Genomic DNA, 21299 nt, shown 5'->3' on the forward strand with positions numbered 1-21299 from the left:
AAGCATACTGGAGTGGTGCCCTCCTCTAGGGGATCTTCTCAACCCAGGGATCAAACCCAGGTCTCCTGCATTGCAGGCAGATTCTTTACCATCTGAGTCACCAGGGAAGCCCTAAACTTTTTCTATAAAGGGTCAAATATTAAAGAGTGTAGGCACTGTGGGCCATACAGTCTCTGTCACAGCTACTGTGAAATTGTAGCAGGAAAGCAGCCATAATATGTGAAGAAATGGGAGTGGGTGTGAGCCAATAAAACTTTATTTATAATTGGTGCAGACATGATAGAAAACAGTATGGAGGTTTCTTAAAAAACTAAAAATAGAGTTGCCATATGATCTAGCAACCTCACTCCTGGGCACACACTGTATCCAGAAAAGACAAAAACTCTAATTCAAAAAGATACATGCATCACAATGTTCATGGCAGCACTACTCACAGTAGCCAAGACATGGAAACAATCTACATGTCCATTGACAGAGGAACAGAAAAGAAGATGTGGTATATACATGTATACAGGTTGCTTACATACACACACACACACACACACACACACACACATACACACACACAATGGAATAGTACTCACTCATAACATAATGAAATAATGCTATTTGCAGCAACACAGGTGGACCTAGAATTTATCATACTAAGTGAAGTAAATCAGAAAGAGAAAGACAATTATTATATGCTATCATTTATGTGTGGAATATAAAATATGATACAAGTGAACTTATTTAAAAAACAGAACAGACTCACAAACATAGTAAACAAACTTATGGTTACCAAAGGGGAAAAGGGGTGGGGGAAGGATAAATTAGGAGTTTGGGATTAGCAGATACACATGACTGTATGTAAAATAAATAAACAAGGTCCTACTGTATAGCACAGGTAACTATATTAAATATGCGGTTCAGTTCAGTTCAGTTTCTCAATTGTGTCTGACTCTTTGTGACCCCATGGTGGAGCATGCCAGGCTTCCCTGTTTATCACCAATTCCTAGAGCCTGATCAAACTCATGACCATCGAGTCAGTGATGACATCCAATAATTCTTCTGCCTTCAATCTTTCTCAGCATCATGGTCTTTTCCAATGAGTCAGCACTTTGCATCAAGTGGCAAAAGTATTGGAGCTTCAGCTTCAGCATCAGTCCTTCCAATGAGTATACAGGACTGATTTCCTTTAGGATTGACTGGTTTGATCTCCTTGCAGTCCAAGGGACTTGCAAGAGTCTTTGCCAACATCACAGTTCAAAGCATCAACTCTTTGGCAGTCAGCTTTCTTTATGGTCCAACTCTCACATCCATACATGACTACTGGAAAAACCATAACTTTGACTATATGGAGCTTTGTTGGCAAAGTAATGTCTCTGCTTTTTAATATGTTGTCTAGATTTGTCATAGCTTTTCTTCCAAGGAGCAAGTGTCTTTTAATTTCATGGTTGCAGTCACCATTCACAGTGATTTTGGAGCCCAAGAAAATAAAGTCTGTCACTGTTTCCCTCGTTTCTCCATTTATTCACCATGAAGTGAAGGGGCCAGATGTCTTGATCTTCGTTTTTTGAATGTTGAGTTTTAAGTAAGTTTTTTCACTCCTTTTTCACTTTCATCAAGAAGTTCCTTGATTCCTCTTCATTTTCTGCCACAAGGGTGGTGTCATCTGCATATGTGAGGTTATTGATATTTCTCCCAGCAATCTTGATTCTAGATTGTGCTTCATCCAGTCTGGCATTTCACATGATGTACTCTGCATATAAATTAAATAAGCAAGGTGACAATATACAGTCTTGACATACTCCTTTCCCAGTTTGGAACCAGTCTGTTGTTCCATGTCCAGTTCTAACTGTTGCTTCTTAACCTGAATACAGAATTCTCAGGAGGCAGGTCAGGTGGTCTGGTATTCCCATCTCTTGAAGAATTTTTCAGTTTGTTCTGATCTACACAGTCAAAGGCTTTAGTGTAGTCAATGAAGCAGAAGTAGATATTTTTCTGGAATGCTCTTGCTTTTTCTATGATCCAACAGATGTTGACAATTTGATCTCTGGTTCCTCTGCCTTTTCTAAATCCAGCTTGAACATCTGGAAGTTCACAGTTCATGTACTGTTAAAGTCTGGTTTGGAGAATTTTGAGCATTATTTACTAAGTGAATGAGATGAGTGCAATTGTGCATTAGTTTCAACATTCTTTGGCATTTCCTTTCTTTGGGATTGGAATGAAAACTGACCTTTTCCAGTACTGTGGCCACTGCTGAGTTTTCCAAATTTGCTGGCATATTGACTGTAGCACTTTAACAGCATCATCCTTTAAGATTTGAAATAGCTCAGCTGGAGTTCCATCACATACCGTAGCTTTGTTCGTAGCGATGCTTCCTGAGGCCCACTTGACTTCACACTCCAGGATGTCTGTCTCTAGGTGAGTGATCACACCATCATCGTTTTCTGGGTCATTAAGATCTCTTTTGTATAGTTCTGTGTATTCTTGCCACCTCTTCTTAATATCTTCTGCTTCTGTTAGGTCCATACCATTTCTGTCCTTTATTGTGCCCATCTTTGCATGAAATGTTCCCTTGATATCTCTCATTATCTTGAAGAGATCACTACAGTGTTTCCCATTTTGTTGTTTTCCTCTATTTCTTTGCGATGATCACTTAGGAAGGCTTTCTTATCTCTCCTTGCTATTCTTTGGAACTCTGAATTCAGATGGATATATCTTTCCTTTTCTCCTTTACCTTTTGCTTCTCTTCTTTTCTCAGATATTTGTAAGGCCTCCTCAGATAACCATTTTGCCTTTTTGCATTTCTTTATCTTGGGGATGGTTTTGATCACTGCCTCCTGTATAATGTTATGAACCTCTGTCTATCAGATCTAATACCTTGAATTTATTTGTCACTTCCACTGTATAATCATAAGGGATTTTATTTAGGTCATACATGAATGGTCTATTGGTTTTCCCTACTTTCTTCAATTTAAGTATGAATTTGGCAGTAAAGAGTTCATGATCTTAGCCACAGTCAGCTCCTGGCGTTGTTTTTGCTGACTGTATAGAGCTCCATCTTCAGCTGCAAATATATTCAATCTCACTTTGGTATTGACCATCTGGTGATGTCCATGTGTAGATTCATCTATTGTGTTGTTGGAATTGATTAAATATCCTGTAATAAACCATAATTGAAAAGAATGTATAAAAGAGTATATATTTGTGTGTGTATATATACACATAATATATATATAACTGAATCATTTTATCACTTTGCTATACACCAGAAACTAACACAACAGTGTAAATCAACTATATTTCAATTTTTAAAAAATATAAGAAGAAAAAAAAACTTCATTCATGGAAACAGGTGGCAGATTGGATTTGGCCCCTACCAGCCCAGTCTGCCTATCTTGGGTCTGCACACTTGCAATGGAGGCAGTCCTAGTCAGCTCTTTGATGCAAAGTCTCTTGACTGTGAAATTGTCTCAGGGTTACCTTAGGCATAAGTAACACCTGGCTGCTCATGGAATCTGCCTTATGCTGCTCAAGGCATCTACTGTTCTCCTTGTCCCAGATCATTTCCTCTGTTATGCTCCCTGCCCCACTTGTAAACCAGCTCTCTTAGCTCCCCGAGGAAGATTGCTCTCTGAATCTCTAGGATTTCACTTCAGTCCCCACCCTCCTTCCCACTGTGTTTCTCTGCTCCCTCAAGGTACAAAATCACCCTCCAGTCCTTTTCTGATTTGTCTCTGATCAGCCACAATGCTCCTCTCCCAAGCGCTCACCACAACTCTTTTATCTTTGAGTAAAATGGCATGCCCCTGGAGTCTCAGTTTCTTTTGTTTAAATGTTATGTGAATCATTTCTCAAATTTTTAGTGAATAACTTTGACATGTAACATTGTATGAATCAAAGATGTACATGTACATATTGTAATATATTTGCTCATGTATTGATATTTATCACATTATATAATTACAGTACAATATTACTGTTTACACTTATTATACTGTGTATTAGATCTCTATGGTTCATTTACTATTCTCTACAAGTTTATATCCTTTTTTTTAGTTTTGTTTTTTTTTTTAGTTTATACCCTTAAACATCATCCCTCTGATGCCCCTGCCCCCATTCTCTGGTAACAACCATTCTACTGTTTTTTATAGGTTTCACTTTTTTTTTTTTGTTTAAAGTTTATTTTTATTCTTCATAGGAATATCAATAAAAGACCTCAAACGTATCTATATCTGTACATGTACAAGAACCATCAAAAATTATTCACAGAACAAAAATAAATCTTCTTTTAGAACAAACCCAGATAATGAAATGCTGATATGGATCTCACATATGGAACAATCCAAGTGCTACTAGCACAAAAATATGGCTTTAAAAATAAAATAAAATCTTGGGTTTTGTTTCTCTAACATGTATTTCTCTTTCTTGAAATAAAAAATAAATTATTTAGAGCTATCATTGTAAAATAGTCATGTGTTTTAACACACTCTTATTAAGGCCCTGGAGATGAAGAACAAAGTCAAATTTAGAAGGTAAGTTCCTTACAGGTGTGATTCAGGTTAATAAACTTCTGTCTGCTTGAGTTAACGTAATGAGGAAATGTCTAAGCACCAGTCAAAATTTAACCTTTACTATTTCAAATTATCTGCAGGATAGTGGTCATTCAGTCAATTAGTATTTAACCTTTTGGTGAACTAGGAATTGAAATTTTCCCTTGGGAGTGTTGAAATGACATAAAAATGATATTTATTCTTAAATTTTTGTACATCCCATGCAGATGATTGAGGCATCCTAAAACACAGTTTCTGTGAAAATCTTTTTACAATATATAAATCTGGTTTTAAGGTTCAGACTAAAACATTTCCTCCTTTCGAAGACAATGGGCTGCTTTTCTGGGTGCCTGATGTCCTCAGCTAGCGATCAGAAGTTGTTTCGTGAAGTTTGCTCTGCGTTGAACTGTTCTTTCGATGAATTTGTAGGGGAGAAAGTGGTCTCACTGTCCTATTCCTCCACCATCTTGGCTCCTCCCCCTATAGGTTTCACTTTTTTAGATTTCACATTCAAGTGATGTCATACAGTACTTGTCTTTTTCTGTCTGACTTTTGCTTAGCTTAGTGTGCTCAAGGTTCATCCAGGTTGTCACAAATGGGAGGATGTCCTCTTTCACTCTGAAACCTCAAATATCTTTCAACAGCTTCCCTTTCTCTCTATTTTGGCTCTAATCAGATCACTGAATTCCATAGAGATGGTGATCTATTATCAACTTTTTCATGGAAGGAGAATTTTTTAAAGCTTCATTCATTCAGTCATTTCATCTTCTCAGCAAATATTGATTGAGTCCTTGCTATGAGATGAACAAGACAAGAATAGCCCTGGCCCCTTTGAAATTAGCAGCCCAGTTTGGGAAACAGGTCAATTGGCAATCAGAACAGAGAAGATCCTGGGGGAAAGCGTAGGAGAAGTGCCTAATCCCATTTCTTAATCTGTTTGGCTCCGCACAGAGTAGGATAAAACAATATAATCACTGATCTGGGGCAAAGCATCTGGCTTCATCAGTAGGCTTTTTAACAGGAAGAAAAGTACTGCTGCTTCCAATACTGGGCCTATCTTTTTGAGTCTGCAGGAGTATTCTTGGACACATGGCAGGTTTGTACTCCTTTGCAAGTTTTTGCCAGCTCTGGTTGCCACCTAACAGCACACACATCAGAAAGGCATAGAGGTCCAGGGGCCTTCCAGGTTCCCTGCATAGCCAGTCCAATTGTTGGCTTTAGCTTTTCATAAATAAGGGAGATACATGCCCAGCCCTTAGATGGTGGATCTCAGCATATTAAGTTAAAGGTCTGTAGAAGCTCCCCACAAGCTATTAATTGAAGCACAAGCAAAGAAAATAATACATTAGAAAACTTTTTGTTATGTAGGTGGGCTACCATGGTAACAACCAATTTCTCCCAGAACTGGGCAATTTTAAATTCAAAGTGGATTGAAAAATCCATTTGTATTTACAGGATTTAAAGCTTCAAGAAGGGTCACAAGGTGGTAGGTGCTACAGATTAACCACAAAGATAATATTGGTGTCCGCTTCTGGGAAATGTGGGTCTCATTGATTCTACCTTACTTGGCACATCAGGCAGCCCTCCAGCCATTTCTCATAACAGAAAGAAAACAAAGCAAATCCAGGCCTCTTTACATATGCAGTGAAAGCTGCTTCTCCACAAAAACTTTTGTTCAGAGTCCAGGGCTCCCCCCAGTGCTTGAATCTACTGTGTGGGCTCTGGCAATGAGTCCTATGTCATCAATAGGTTGATGGACCTCATGGGAAGAGTGCTTGCTTGCCAATTAGGCTAGAATCCTGGAATGGGGGGAGGGAGTGGTAACTACCGGGTCTTTAAAAAGTTTTTTGTATATTTTTTAATCCTTGTCATAACTGTATTAAGATTTTAGTGGATAGAGCAGTCATAAAATATTCTTAAGACCCAATATTGTGAACCAGGGATATACAGAAATGGAAAAAAAAAAGTACAGGGTCTTCAAACCAGACAGAGAGAGACAAATAACTGATGATATCGCTTAAATGTAGAATCTTAAAAAATTATAAAAATGAACTTATCTATAAATCTGAAACAGACTCACAGACATAGAAAGCAAACTTATAGAAACCAAAGGGGAAAAGAGGGAGAAGGATAAATTAGGAGTCTGGGATTAACATATACACATTACTATATATAAAACAGGGACCTGCTATATAAGCACAGGGAACTATACTCAGAATACTTAGTTCAGTCACTCCATCGTGTCCGACTTTTTACGACCCCATGGACTGCAGCAAGCCAGGCCTCCCTGTCCATCACCAACTTCCTGAGTGTACTCAAACTCATGTCCATTGAGTCGGTGATGCCATCCAACCATCTCATCCTCTGTTGTCCCCTTCTCCTCCTGCCTTCAATCTTGCCCAGCATCAGAGTATTTTCAAATGAATCAGTTCTTCACATCATGCAGTGGCCAAAGTATTGGAGTTTCAGCTTCAGCAGCAGTCCTTCCAATGAATATTCAGGACTGATTTCCTTTAGGATGGACTGGTTAGACCTCCTAGCTGTCCAAGGGACTCTCAAGAGTCTTCTTCAATACCACAGTTCAAAAGCATCAATTTTTCAGCACTCAGCTTTCTTTATAGTCCAACTCTCACATCCATACATGACCACTGGAAAAGCCATAGCTTTGACTAGACAGACCTTTGTTGGCAAAGTAATGTCTCTGCTTTTTAATATGCTGTCTAGGTTGGTCATAACTTTTCTTCCAAGGAGCAAGCATCTTAATTTCATGGCTGCAGTGATTTTTGGAGCCCCTCAAAATAAAGTCTGTCACTCTTTCCATTGTTTCCCCATTTATCCACCATGAAGTGATGGGATCAGATGCCATGATCTTAGTTTCCTGAATGTTGAGTTTTAAGCCAACTTTTTCACTCTCTTCTTTCACTTTCGTCAAGAGCCTCTTCAGTTCTTCTTCAATTTCTGCCATAAGTGTGGTGTCATCTGCATGTCTGAGGTTATTGATATTTCTCCCAGCAATCTTGACTCCAGCTTATGCTTCATCCCAGTCCAGCATTTCACATGATGTACTCTGCATATAAGTTAAATAAGCAGGGTGACAATATACAGCCTTGACGTACTCCTTTTCCTATTTGGAACCAGTCTGTTGTTCCATGTCCAGTTCTAACTGTTTCTTCTTAAACTGCATACAGATTTCTCAAGAGACAGGTCATGTGGTCTGGTATTCCCATGTCTTGAAGAATTTTCCACAGTTTGTTCTGATCCACACAGTCAAAGTCTTTGGCATAGTCAATAAAGCAGAGGTAGATGTTTCTCTGGAACTCCCTTGCTTTTTCAATGATCCAACAGATGTTGGCAATTTGATCTCTGGTTCCTCTGCCTTTTATAAATCCAGCTTGAACATCTGGAAGTTCACAGTTCATGTATTGCTGAAGCCTGGCTTGGAGAATTTTGAGCATTATCTTGTTTCATGTGAGATGAATGCAATTGTGCAGTAGTTTGAGCATTCTTTGGCATTACCTTTCTTTGGGATTGGAATGAAAACTGACTTTTCCAGTCCTGTGGTCACTGCTGAGTTTTCCAATTTTGCTGGCATATTGAGTGCAGCACTTTCACAGCATCATCTTTTAGGATTTGAAATAGCTCAACTGGAATTCCATCACCTCCACTAGCTTTGTTCATAGTGATGCTTCTTCCTAAGACCCACTTGACTTCACATTCCAGGATGTCTGGCTCTAGGTGAGTGATCATGGTATCATGATTATCTGGGTCGTGAAGATCTTTTTTGTATAGTTCTTCTGTGTATTCTTGCCATATCTTAATATCTTCTGTTTCTGTTAGGTCCATACTGTTTCTGTCTTTTATTGTGCCCATCTTTGCATGAAATGTTCCCTTGGTATCTCTAATTTTCTTGAAGAGATCTCTAGTCTTTCCCATTCTATTGTTTTCCTCTATTTCTTTGCACTGATCACTGAGGAAGGCTTTCTTATCTCTCCTTGCTGTTCTTTGGAACTCTGCATTCAAATGGGTATATGTTTCCTTTTCTCCTTTGCCTTTCACTTCTCTTCTTTTCACAGCTATTTGTAAGGCCTCCTCAGAAAACCATTTTGCCTTTTTGCATTTCTTTTTCTTGGGGATGGTCTTGATCCCTGTCTCCCGTACAATGTCACGAAACTCCGTCCATAGTTCTTCAGGCACGCTATCAGATCTAATCCCTTGAATCTATTTGTCACTTCCACTGTATAATCATAAGTGATTTGATTTAGGTCAAGCCTGGATGGTCTATCGGTTTTCCCTACTTTCTTCAATTTCAGTCTGAATTTTGCAATAAGGAGTTCATGATCTGAGCTACAGTCAGCCCCTGGTCTTGTTTTGCTGACTGTATAGAGCTTCTCCATCTTTGGCTGCAAAGAATTTAATCAGTCCAATTACAGTGTTGACCATAAGGTGATGTCCATGTGTAGTCTTCTCTTGTGTTGTTGGAAGAGGGTGTTTACTATGACCCATGCGTTCTCTTGGCAAAACTCTATTAGCCTTTGCCCTGCTTCATTCTGTACTCCAAGGCCAAATTTGCCTGTTACTCCAGGTGTTTCTTGACTTCCTACTTTTGCATTACAGTCCCCTATAATGAAAAGGACATCCTTTTTGGGTGTTAGTTCTAGAAGGTCTTGTAGGTCTTCATAGAACCGTTCAACTTCAGCTTCTTCAGCATTACTGTTTGGGGCATAGGCTTGTATTACTGTTATATTGAATGGCTTGCCTTGGAAATGAAGAGAGATCATTCTGTCATTTTTGAGATTGCATCCAAGTACTGCATTTTGGAATCTTTTGTTGACTATGATGGTTACTTCATTTCTTCTAAGGGATTCTTGCCCACAGTAGTAGATATAATGGTCATCTGAGTTAAATTCACCCATTCCAGTCCATTTTAGTTTGCTGATTCCTAAAATGTTGATGTTCACTCTTGCCATCTCCTGTTTGACCACTTCCATTTGCCTTGATGCATGGACCTAACATTCCAGGTTCCTATGCAATAGTGTACTTTACAGCATCGGACTTTACTTCCATCACCCATCACATCCACAACTGGGTGTTGTTTTGGCTTTGGCTCCATCTCTTTATTCTTTCTGGAGGAGAACTCTCTGTCCTGGGGAGTTCACCATTCATTGTCCTGTCTTTTTTGCCTTTTCATACTGTTAATGGGGTTCTCAAGGCAAGAATAATGAAGTGGTTTGTCATTCCCTTCTCCAGTGGACCACTTTTTTTCAGAACTCTCCACCATGACCTGTCTGTCTTGGGTGGCCCTACATGGCATGGCTCATAGTTTCATTGAATTAGACAAGGCTGTGGTTCATGTGATCAGATTGGTTAGTTTTCTGAGACTGTGGTTTTCAGTCTGTCTGCCCTCTGATGGAGAAGGATAAGAGGCTTATGGAAGCTTCCTGATGGGAGAGACTGACTGGAGGAAACTGGGTCTTGTTCTGATGGGTGGGGCCAGGCTCAGTAAATGTTTAATACAATTTTCTGTTGATAGGTGAGGCTGTGTTCCCTCCCTTTTATTTCACCAGAGGCCAAACTATGCTTGAGGTAATGAAGATAGTGGCTTCAGTTCAGTTCAGTTGAGTTGCTCAGTCATGTCTGACTCTTTGCGACCCCATGAATCACAGCACGCCGGGCCTCCTTGTTCATCACAAACTCCAGGAGTTTACTCAAACTCATGTCCATCGAGTCAGTGATGCCATCAAACCATCTCATCCTCTGTCATCCCCTTCTCCTCCTGCCCGCAATCCCTCCCAGCATCAGGGTCTTTTCCAACGAGTCAACTCTTTGCATGAGGTGGCCAAAGTATTGGAGTTTCAGCTTCAGCATCAGTCCTTCCAATGAACACCCAGGACATACATCCCTTAGGATGGACTGGTTGGATTTCCTTGCAGTCCAAGGGACTCTCAAGAGTCTTCTCCAACACCACAGTTCAAAAGCATCAATTTTCCAGCACTCAGCTTTCTTCACAATCCAACTCTCACATCCATATATGACCACTGGAAAAAACATAGATTTGACCAGATGGACCTCTGTTGGCAAAGTAATGCCTCTGCTTTTTAATATGCTATCTAGGTTGGTCATAACTTTCCTTCCAAGGAGTAAGTGTCTTTTAATTTCATGGCTGCAATCACCATCTGCAGTGATTTTGGAGCCCCCAGAAAACAAAGTCTGACACTGCTTCCACTGTTTCCCCATCTATTTGCCCTGAAGTGATGGGACCAGATGCCATGATCTTAGTTTTTGAATGTTGAGCTTTAAGCCAACTTTTTCACTCTCCTCTTTCACTTTCATCAAGAGGCTTTTTCAGATCTGGTTTCCTTGGTGTGTATGCCTAGGAGTGGGATTGCTGAGTCATATGGCAGTTCTATTTCCAGTTTTTTAAGGAATCTCCACACTGTTTTCCATAGTGGCTATACTAGTTTGCATTCCCACCAACAATGTAAGAGGGTTCCCTTTTCTCCACACCTTCTCCAGCATTTTAGTTCCTCTTCACTTTCTGCCATAAGGGTGGTATCATCTGCATATCTAAGGTTATTGATATTTCTCCCAGCAATCTTGATTCCAGCTTGTGCTTCTTCCAGCCCAGCGTTTCTCATGATGTACTCTGCATATAAGTTAAATATGCAGGGTGACAACATACAGCCTTGACGTACTCCTTTTCCTATTTGGAACCAGTCTGTTGGTCCATGTCCAGTTCTAACTGTTGCTTCCTGACCTGCATATAGGTTTCTCACGAGGTCGGTCAGGTGGTCTGGTATTCCCATCTCTTTAAGAATTTTCCACAGTTCATTGTGATCCACACAGTCAAAGGATTTGGCATAGTCAATAAAGCAGAAATAGATGCTTTTCTGGAACTCTCTTGCTTTTTCAATGATCCAGCAGATGTTGGCAATTTGATCTCTGGTTCCTCTGCCTTTTCTAAAACCAGCCTGAACATCTGGAAGTTCACAGTTCACGTAAGTCCCATGCATGGACTGCTACACTCTGTATCCCCAACCCTGCAGCAGGCCACTGCTGACCCACGTCTCTGCCAGAGACTCCTGGATACTCACGGGCAAGTCTGGGTATGTTTCTTGTGGGGTCACTGCTACTTTCTCATGGACACTCAAGGCAAGTCTGAGTCTGTTTCTTGTGGGGTCACTGCTCCTTTCTCTTGGGTCCTGGTGCCCAGAAGGTTGAGGCTCCTGGATACTCACGGGCAAGTGTGGGTCTGTTTCTTGTGGGGTCACTGCTCCTTTCTCATGGACACTCACGGCAAGTCTGAGTCTGTTTCTTGTGGGGTCACTGCTCCTTTCTCCTGGGTCCTGGTGCCCAGAAGGTTCTGTTTGTGCCCTTCAAGAGCCTGTTCCCCCAGTCCTGTGTAAATTCTGGTGGCTCTATGGTGGGGTTAATGGCGACCTCCTCCAATAGGGCTTATGCCATATCCAGGTCTACTGCACCCAGAGCCCCTGCCCCTGCAGCAGTCCACTGCTGACCTGTACCTCCTCTGGAGACAGTCCAACACAGTTCTATCTCAGTCTCTGTGGGGTCTCTGGGTCCTGGTGCACACAAGGTATGTTTGAGCCCTTTGAGCATCTCTGGCAGTTATGGGGTTTGATTCTCAATGCGATTTTGCCCCTCCTACCATCTTGATAGGGCTTCTCCTTTGCCCTTGGATGTGGGGTATCTCCTCAAAATCTCTCCAGCTCCACGCATCCACCACTCCAGTGCCATGCAGCAGCTGCTCCAGCGCCTACCGTCTTGCTGGGGCCTCTTTGCCCTTGGACGTGGGCTATCTCCTCACGGTCACTCCAGCGCTGAGCAGTATACTCAGTATCTTGTAATAACCTATAAAGGAAAAGAATCTGAAACAGACTATATGTATGTATATATATATATATATGTATATATATGTATATATATCTGAATCACTTGGCCATATGCCTGAAACTAACACAACATTGTAAATCAACTATATTTCAATAATTTTTTAAAAACATATAGGGTCTTCAAATAATCATAGACTATTTGCTTAAATGTCACATACTTGATTGTTACGAGTCATGGATACCAAGTTTTGCTTCACTCTTAGAATAGTACAAAGATTCTGGAATCAGGCCGGGACTCATCTGCTACTGCTTGTGTGACTTGGGACAGGCTGCTTGGCTTTTTTCACTTTTAGTTTCCTCATCTGCACCTGTTCCATAGGGTTGTGAGGATTAAATGGAGCTAAGCACATGGAACCGGGCACACTGGCTAAGACGCAACCCAGTGTACCTTGAAATGGAATGGTCAGTATAAATCTAGAGGTCTATGAGAGCAAAGAGGAGTCTTAGATACCCTTGAAAGGTCACTCACAAGCCTTGCTGTGACATCAATTGTGGGGAGATGGGAGAAAGGTGGGACCAGAAAGCACCAGTGGAAGAAGCAGAGAGGGAGTTGGGCAGAGCAGCAAGGAAACAACTCGCCATTAGACTGTAAGCATCAGGACAGTGGAAACCAGGAATGCTTTATGTCTGTGTCCCCTGAATAGGCTGAGTACTTGAGCACACTAGGTGATCAGTGTCTGTGAAACCGACTAGAAATCATTGAACTGAAAGGATCTGGAAGCTTCCCAGAACTGGAGTCAATGCAAAGGGAAAACAGAACAATTCTGTTGCCAGAGCATCAGCCTGATGCTGGGAACACTGAGTCACAATCACAGGTGTTGTTGGGGTCATTTGTGAGGTGAGTCACAAGTAATATCTTAATAATAATAAAGTATGGAGCTTTCGGAATGATGTGTTGTTTCACAGATTAGAGCAGATTCAAGGTTATCACTATAGCAATTATGTAGTCCAATATGCTTTGTTGAGTGCATTCGCTTGTGGGGGCACCGCACACATGTACATGCTGATGGCAGAATAGGTCAAGGTAAACAAGAAAAAACAAAAACAAATGAGAGCTACTGACTCAGACTGGAGGCGAGGTTGGCCCATTTTGATTTTTATTGTGAACCAGAGAAAATCAATCCCTTTCTTCCCTTTCTCCCCTCAGGACCCAGGGTAGGTGATGCTGCCTTTACAGGAAATATCAAAGAAGTGACATTTGAAAGGTTCATTTTAAAAACATAAAATCTGAAACCATATCATTCAAGTGGCTTAGCATGTTAGACATTATAAATGCTTTCATATAAATCATTACTTAGAGGATCAACTTGGCTGAAGTGATTGAAGGCTGACTATGACAGTAAACAGTGTAAACATTGCAAGTGTCACTCAGTCATGTCCGACTCTTTGAGGCCCCATGGACTGTAGCCCATCAGGCTCCTCTGTCCATGGGATTCTCCAGGGAACAATACTAGAGTTGGTTGCCATGCCCTCCTCCAGGGGATCTTCCCAACCCAGGGATCAAACCCAGGTCTCCTGCATTGCAGGCAGACTCTTTACCATCTGAACCACCAGGGACGTTGTCTAAATGGGATCTGAGAGATGAGGTCTTTATCCATGGAATACGTACCAACTTTGTGTTAGGGATTTCATGATCCACATCTTTTCAAGAACTCATCCCACATCCAGACACATTTACAAAAATGGAAGGGAGGGAGGGAAGGACAAAGGAGAGAAGGAAGGGGAATGTTTTTCTTTTGTTTCTCTTGACAAGCAAGCAGTATGGGGGGCAGTGGTATATCTTTTGGTTTCCAGTTTGGCCTCCAGTCTTACAAGGCAGATAAAAGGAGAGTGGCTTAGTTAGAGGCTTATCATGGAGACCTGAAATTCACAAACAAGATCGCATCACTATCATAAGGCCATCTCCCTGTTCTCCCCATTGAGACTCCTATGGGCCACGCTGGCCCAACACCAGCCCCAGCAGAGGCTGGTTCCAAATCCTCTGCCACCATCAGTTGTTTGTCACACCTAGACATGTCCTATGACTTCAAAGAATGACATTTACAATTTGCTGCTCTGCTTTGCTATGTAATTATGCAAACTATACATTTATGGGTAAAAGGAAATGTGCCTCCATATACAATGACTGATTTAGGGAGATATAGCTGAAATCTTGATTCCTAGTTTAGTGAATATAATTTATTCTGATACCTTTATCCCATAACAGAAGGGTAAACATCTTGAGGTCATTGATCATCTCTCATTGCTTTTTTTTACAATGCTGTGGCCAATGCTAGGCATGTAATAATAACTGGTGTTAACTCAATATGTCAGCAAATTTGGAAAACTCAGCAGTGGCCACAGGACTAGAAAAGGTCAGTTTTCATTCTAATCTCAAAGAAGGGCAATGAAAAAGAGTGTTGAAACTACCATACAATTGCCCTCATTTCACATGCTAGCAAGGTAATGCTCAAAATCCTTCAAGCTAGGCTTCAACAGTACGTGAACCAAGGACCAATACTTTGGCCACCTGATGCGAATAACTAACTCATTGGAAAAGACCCTGATGCTGGGAAAGATTGAAGGAAGGAGGAGAAGGGGAGGACAGAGGATGAGATAGTTGGATGGCATCACCGACTCAATGGACATGAGTTTGAGCAAGTTCTGGGAGTTGGTGATGGACAGGGAAGCCTGGTGTGCTGCAGTCCATGGGGTCACAAAGAGTCAGCCATGACTGAGCGACTGAACTGAACTGAACTGAACAAAGAACTTCTAGATATACAAGCACGATTTAGAAAAGGCAGAGGAACCAGAGATCAAATGGCCAACATTTGCTGGATCATAGAAAAAGCAAGAGTTTCAATGGAATTCCTGGAAAACATCTACTTCTGCTTGACTATGCCAAATCCTTTGACTGTGTTGATCACAACAAACTGTGGAAAATTCTTAAAGAGATGGGAATACCAGACCACCTTGCCTGTCTCCTGAGAAACCTGTATACAGGTCAACAAGCAACAGTTAGAACCAGATATGGAACAGCTGACTGACTCAGGATTGGGAAAAGAGTACGTCAAGACTATATTGCCACCTTGCTTATTTAACTTATAATGCAGAGTATATCATGGGAAATGCCAGGCTGGATGAATCACAAGCTGAAATCAAGATTGCCAGGAGAAATATCAACAACCTCAGATATGCAGATGATACCACTCTAATGGCAGATGAAGAGGAACTAAAGAGCTTCTTGATGAGGGTGAAAGAGGAGAGTGAAAAAGCTGGCTTTAAAACTCAACATAAAAAAACTAAGATCACGGCATCTGGTCACTTCACTTCATTGCAAATAGAAGGGAAAAAGTGGAAGCAGTGACAGATTTTATTTTCTTGGGCTCCAAAGTCACTGTGGATGGTAACTGCAGCCATGAAATTAAAAGATGCTAGCTCCTTATAAGAAAAGCTATGATAAACCTAGAATGCCTATTAAAAAAGCAGAGACATCACTCTGCTGACAAAGGTCCATCTAGTCAAAGCTATGGTTTTTCCAGTAGTCATGTACAGATGTGAGTTGTACCATAAGGAAGCCTGAGTACCAAAGAACTGATGTTTTTGAACTGTGGCTCTGGAGAAGGTTCTTGAGAGTCCCTTGGACAGCAAGGAGATCAAACTAGTCAATCTGAAAGGAAATCAACCTTAAATATTCACTGGAAGGACTGATGCTTAAGCTGAAGCTCCAATACTTTGGCCACCTGATGTGAAGAGCTGACTCATTGGAAAAGACCCTGATTCTGGGAAAGACTGAAGGCAAAAGGAGAAGGGGGCAGCAGAGGATGAGATGGTTAGATGGCATCACCGACTCAGGAGAATTTGAGCAAACTCCAGGAGATAGCGGAAGACAAGGAGCCTGGCATGCTGCAGTCCATGGGATCGCAAAGAGTCAGACATGACTTAGCAACTGAACAGCAAACAACCACAAAAATTAACTCAAAAGAGTTAGCTATAGGAATATTGGCCTTGTTTGACTTTATTTACTTCTTATTGCTAAGTTTTTGTTGCAGTTATTGTTATTGTTCTTTTAAGGTTATTTCTGTGTCCAAACACTATCCTTTAATGAGGATACCCAGAAATGAAATGTTAGAAAGGCTACTCAGTAAAAAATAAATAAATAAGCAAGTAAAATCCAGGGAGGCTGTACTTAACACTGCTGTACTGTACACTTAAAAATGGTTAAGATGGTAAACTGTGTTATGTGTTTTTTTACCTCAATAAAAAAAATCCCAGGCAGGTTGAACCCATAAGTCTCACTTCTTGCACGTGCTACAGGGTGGCACAGGGCACTGTTCACAAGGGGCAATTACGCAGCCATAACCCTCTTATCCAGTAATATATTTACAATGAATCCTTTGTAGCAGTAGATCAAAGAAAGGCTTTTATTGACCCATGTCCATATTTACTGTACAGCAAATTAGCACAAACACACACCCAGAGACCAGCTTCAGTTTCCTCTTACCACACCAGCTCTCTAAAGAGAAATAAATTTTCTGTCCTAAAACAGTTTTGCAAAGAGGAACTTCTGAAAAGCAAGCATCTGTCACTGAGGTTAACAGAACTCAACTTGAAAAATGACCCTTTGGCTCATGAGAAAACATAACTCTCCAAAACTGCTAGGAGTGAGGAGGGGTGGGAGCGGGGAGACAAACAGTGGGAGTATGGAGAACATGATGAATGAAGCAAACAGAAAGACACATATATGTGTGTATGTGTAGCCCTGTGCACAAAACGTCCATTATTTGTATGCTTTCATTTCCAAAGGTCCAGATAATGTTAGGTAAAAGTGTAACTTATGACTCAGTCAGGGCAATTCTTTTGCGGTGATAAATCAACGTCGGCTAAGTCAACTAGGGTGGGGGTGACAAAAAAAAAAAAGATGATAAGCAGCAAACACATTTGTTCAGTGGAAAGACAGAATAAGGTAGCTCTCACTTTGAAGAACTGAGTTCAGAGGTTTCAAAGGGCACACAGGAAACGCTCCAACAGCAAAAATTGTGCCCTGAGCGTCATTCCAGCAAACTCTCAACCCTCCTCACAGCTTTATCTGATCGCCTGATTCTCTATCTCCAGATCCAAGGCACCCACAAAGAAAAAGGACTTTGTGATAAAATCAAGAGCTCAGGGCTTGCTTCGATCACCTTTCTGGTCACTGCAGACCAGGCCATGTTGAGATGAGATTGTCAGATGGTCAGAATCTGGTAGATTCTCTTGAGTTATTGGAATCTTGATGTTTTGTTGGTTTCTGGTTCTGAAAGTACTTACATATACAGTGACTGTTTTCGTCACAGATATAACAAGTTGACTACCAGAAAGGAAAAGGACATAGAGCTCTGAACCAGGCCTGTAAAACATTAAAAATTCATCTCTGGCTCTCAAAAATATCTACAAGGTAGTATTTTGGTGACAATTAATATGTACTGAGCCTTGGGTACCCCTTGGGCAAAAGGAGGAGAAAATCAGGCATTTAGCAAAATACATTTTGCTTTTTTTTTTTGGAGGTGCTTTTTTTAAGACACCAATTGAAGAGCTATAAATTAAATTTGGAAGATCAAATTGTGAATGCTACTATTTCCCCAACACCAAATAGTATCCACAGAACAGAGGTGGAATTGAATGGAAAGTCTTCATGGAAGAAAAGCAATATTCTTTTCTTTCTGCTACTCTGTGCTTCCCCCTGGAGGAGAAAATGGCAACCCACTTCAGTATTCTGTCTGGGAAAATCCCATGGACAGAGGAGCCTGACAGGCTACAGTCCATGGGGTCACAGTCAGACACGACTGAGCACACACACACCCAGGTACTCTGTGGTTCACCCTCATTGTGTGGGTTTTGGGGCCCATTGTTAGAAGAGAGTGTATACTTTGAGAATAGCAGCAAAATGGTTAGCATCAAAGACATTTTGTGGGAAAAGAGAATATATTAAATGTATATCAGCTTTGAGAATTAACTACTACAAGTTAACATGGAAAGGTTTCACAGAAAATTGTTTCTGTCAGGGGAGATGATGCCCAAGCTTTCAAACATCCTGGCTGTATAAGTCTTGAGGGGAAAGCAGTGTAGACACCACAGATAATTCACAGGAAGTAGTTTGTAACCATAATTGGATATTTTCATGAATGTTTTCTTAAGAAAAACCATAGAAAATTAAGTTAGTCATAGAATAGCTGGATACTCTGATAAACATATACCCTTCAGAAATGTTCCCAATATAAGATCTTGCTGCTCTCCGTATAGCTCTTTAACCTTTGAAAAATACCTCTTCTTTACAACTTATTTGTTAGGCATTGCAAAACTCAAAATACACACTTTTGGTAAGAGGCCACTGACCATAAAGAGAGAAAAAAGTTTTTTATAACAATGTGGTGGTTTATCATGTGCTACACAGAACCAGGGGGCTTCCCATGTGGCTCAGATGGTAAAGCATCTGCCTTCAATGCAGGAGACACAAAAAGCTGGGTTTAATCCCTGGGTGGAGAAGATCCCCTGGAGGAGGAAATGGTAACTCACTCTAGTATTCTTGCCTCGAGAATCCCAGGCTACAGTTCCATGGGGGTTGCAAAGAGTCAGACACAACTGAGCAACTAACACTTTTACTTTCACACAGAACCAGAATGAATCTCCTTTTTCTGATTTACAGAATTAAATTGCAAACATAAAATTCAAACAATTCAAACAACAGCCCCCCTGATGACTCCTCTCTTTGCTATTCTCTGCTTGGTTTCACTGGGAGACTAACCTAGTGCCTCCCTCTGATACCTCAGGAGTCCTTAGGCCTCTGTTATTAGCTCTGAAGGCATGGAATGGAGAAGTCTTTTTCTTTCATTGACCATGACTTTATAGTCAGTGGTCTATAGTCACTCTCTCTAAGCAGGCTCATGTGGGAGAAAGGAAACATGAATTTTCCAGAATAATGGGAAAGTCTGAATCCAGGGAATTTTCCTGGACTGCTGGGACTCAATAAGGCAACACTCAAAGGTACAAAGCAGCAGTCCTCAGGGAAACAAACTTTAAACACATGGCCACGTGGATCTTACTTGCTTGTCTTCCAGAATATGTAACATGTTAGAGGAGCCTCTATGGAGATCTCTAATTGATACTCAGCCAGCACAATGTTAAACCACATGTTTAATAGAAATAGGGGGAAAGAAATCCAATAACTCATTTCCTAAGCAATCAAACAAAGTCAAGCAAAAGAATACTAATGGTGGTATAGCTGAGGGAAAACTTCCTCTACCCTCTTATGTTCAGTTCTTGGGGACTGTGAATTAAACAACAAATGTCAGATTAACAGAAGAATGGGCATGTTTCTTTATTGATGGCAATATTTTTATGTGTACAGGGGCTTCACAGAAAAGAAGTGAAACCCAAAGGCAATTAGAACTTTTAACAAAGGGCAATAAATTGTGGAGATGTAATTAAACAAAGGAACAGGGATCTGGGCTTCTAGGGGTAGTAAATTGTGGGAAGGTGAGTAGGAAATGTATGGTAGATAAGGGTTGTTCAGCAGAATTTGTTATGCAGATTCAAACTGTTCTCTGATAAGAGTCTTGTCCTCTTCCTGGTATGGGAGAGGAGGATATCTTTACAAATAGAAGTTTATATCCCTTTTACCATATGAAATGAAATTTATGCCCCGCTTTTAGGCAGAAAGGGAGAGTTATTCCTGTGTCTGCTGCTTCTCAATTGCCTTCAGCTCAAAATAATCTTTATGTCAAAATGGCATATTTTAGGGTAGCATGTTCTAGGGTAGCATCCCCTTCATTGTTGATTATATCTACGCCTGCAAGGCAATCAATTTCATCTTTCCTCTGCAGATAGTAGAGAACAACAGGACACAGGAACCAATGAGAAATTCCCAGGGCTTTGCAGCATAGGAGTGGGTCCATATCACATTGCTCCTTTCTCCATCTTCTTTTCTCCCTCAGTCTCTTTTCAGAATGTAAGATACTAGACTTTGACTCTTTCTTCATCCCATTTCAACATGTAGCTTTGGGGCAATAGGGGCAGCTGTGGTCTACAGGTAATTCTTGATCAAGGACCCTCTTTTTCATTCCCTTCCTGGAATGCTTCCTCCTTGGCTCCCATCCCTGTTTTGGGCTCCCCCAGGCCTCTTGAGTCTTCTACTCAAATGAGGGAAGTTGGCTTCATCTACCACAGCCTCTGGATTCTGTAGGCTATGCTAGAATTCACTTCCTTATTCCAGTGATACAAGTATTTTAAAGCCCTGAAAAACATTTTGATACCTTCTCACTGAAGGGGATCAGAATATGATACCCAAATTATGCCACTTTGGCATGTGCTAAGTGGCTTCAGTTGTGTCTGACTCTTTGCAACCCCATGGACTATAGTCTGCCAGGCTCCTCTGTCCATGGGATTCTCCAGGCAAGAATACTGGAGTGGGTTGCCATTTCCTTCTCCAGAGGATCTTCCCCACCCAGGGATCGAACCCACGTCTCCTGCATCTCCTGTATTGACAGGTGGATTATTTACCACTAGTGCTACCTGGGAAGGCATAAGGATTATTTTGAACTGAAGGCAATTGAGAAGGCAATTCCCATACAAGGAAGAGGATAATAACACATCACTGAGACAGAGAAGGTAAGAGCATGAGTCTGCATGAGCAAACCTATTAAGTAGCTTTTGTCTGTCATTAATTTCCCCCACACATTTCCTAGTCACCTTCCCACAATTTATTGCCCCTGAAAGCCCACCCCCTTTCCTTTATCTAGTCACCTCTCCACAATTTATTACCCTTTGTTAAAATGGTATATAAGCACTCAAATCCAATAACGTTTTGGGATTTCAATTCTTTTCTGTGAAGCTCCCATGA

General features: G+C 41.0%; 1 long non-coding RNA gene across 1 annotated transcript in view; it reads right to left on the reverse strand.

The window, feature by feature from the left end:
• Window positions 1-240: 240 nt before the first annotated feature.
• LOC139033178 (uncharacterized) overlaps window positions 241-21299 on the reverse strand; it is a 126233-nt gene continuing 105174 nt past the window's right edge. The window contains exon 3 of the long non-coding RNA XR_011485806.1: window positions 241-12404. This is a non-coding gene — a long non-coding RNA (uncharacterized lncRNA). The remainder of the gene's footprint in view (window positions 12405-21299) is intronic.

Source organism: Odocoileus virginianus, chromosome X (genome assembly GCF_023699985.2).
Source record: "Odocoileus virginianus isolate 20LAN1187 ecotype Illinois chromosome X, Ovbor_1.2, whole genome shotgun sequence".
Lineage (NCBI taxonomy): Eukaryota > Metazoa > Chordata > Mammalia > Artiodactyla > Cervidae > Odocoileus > Odocoileus virginianus.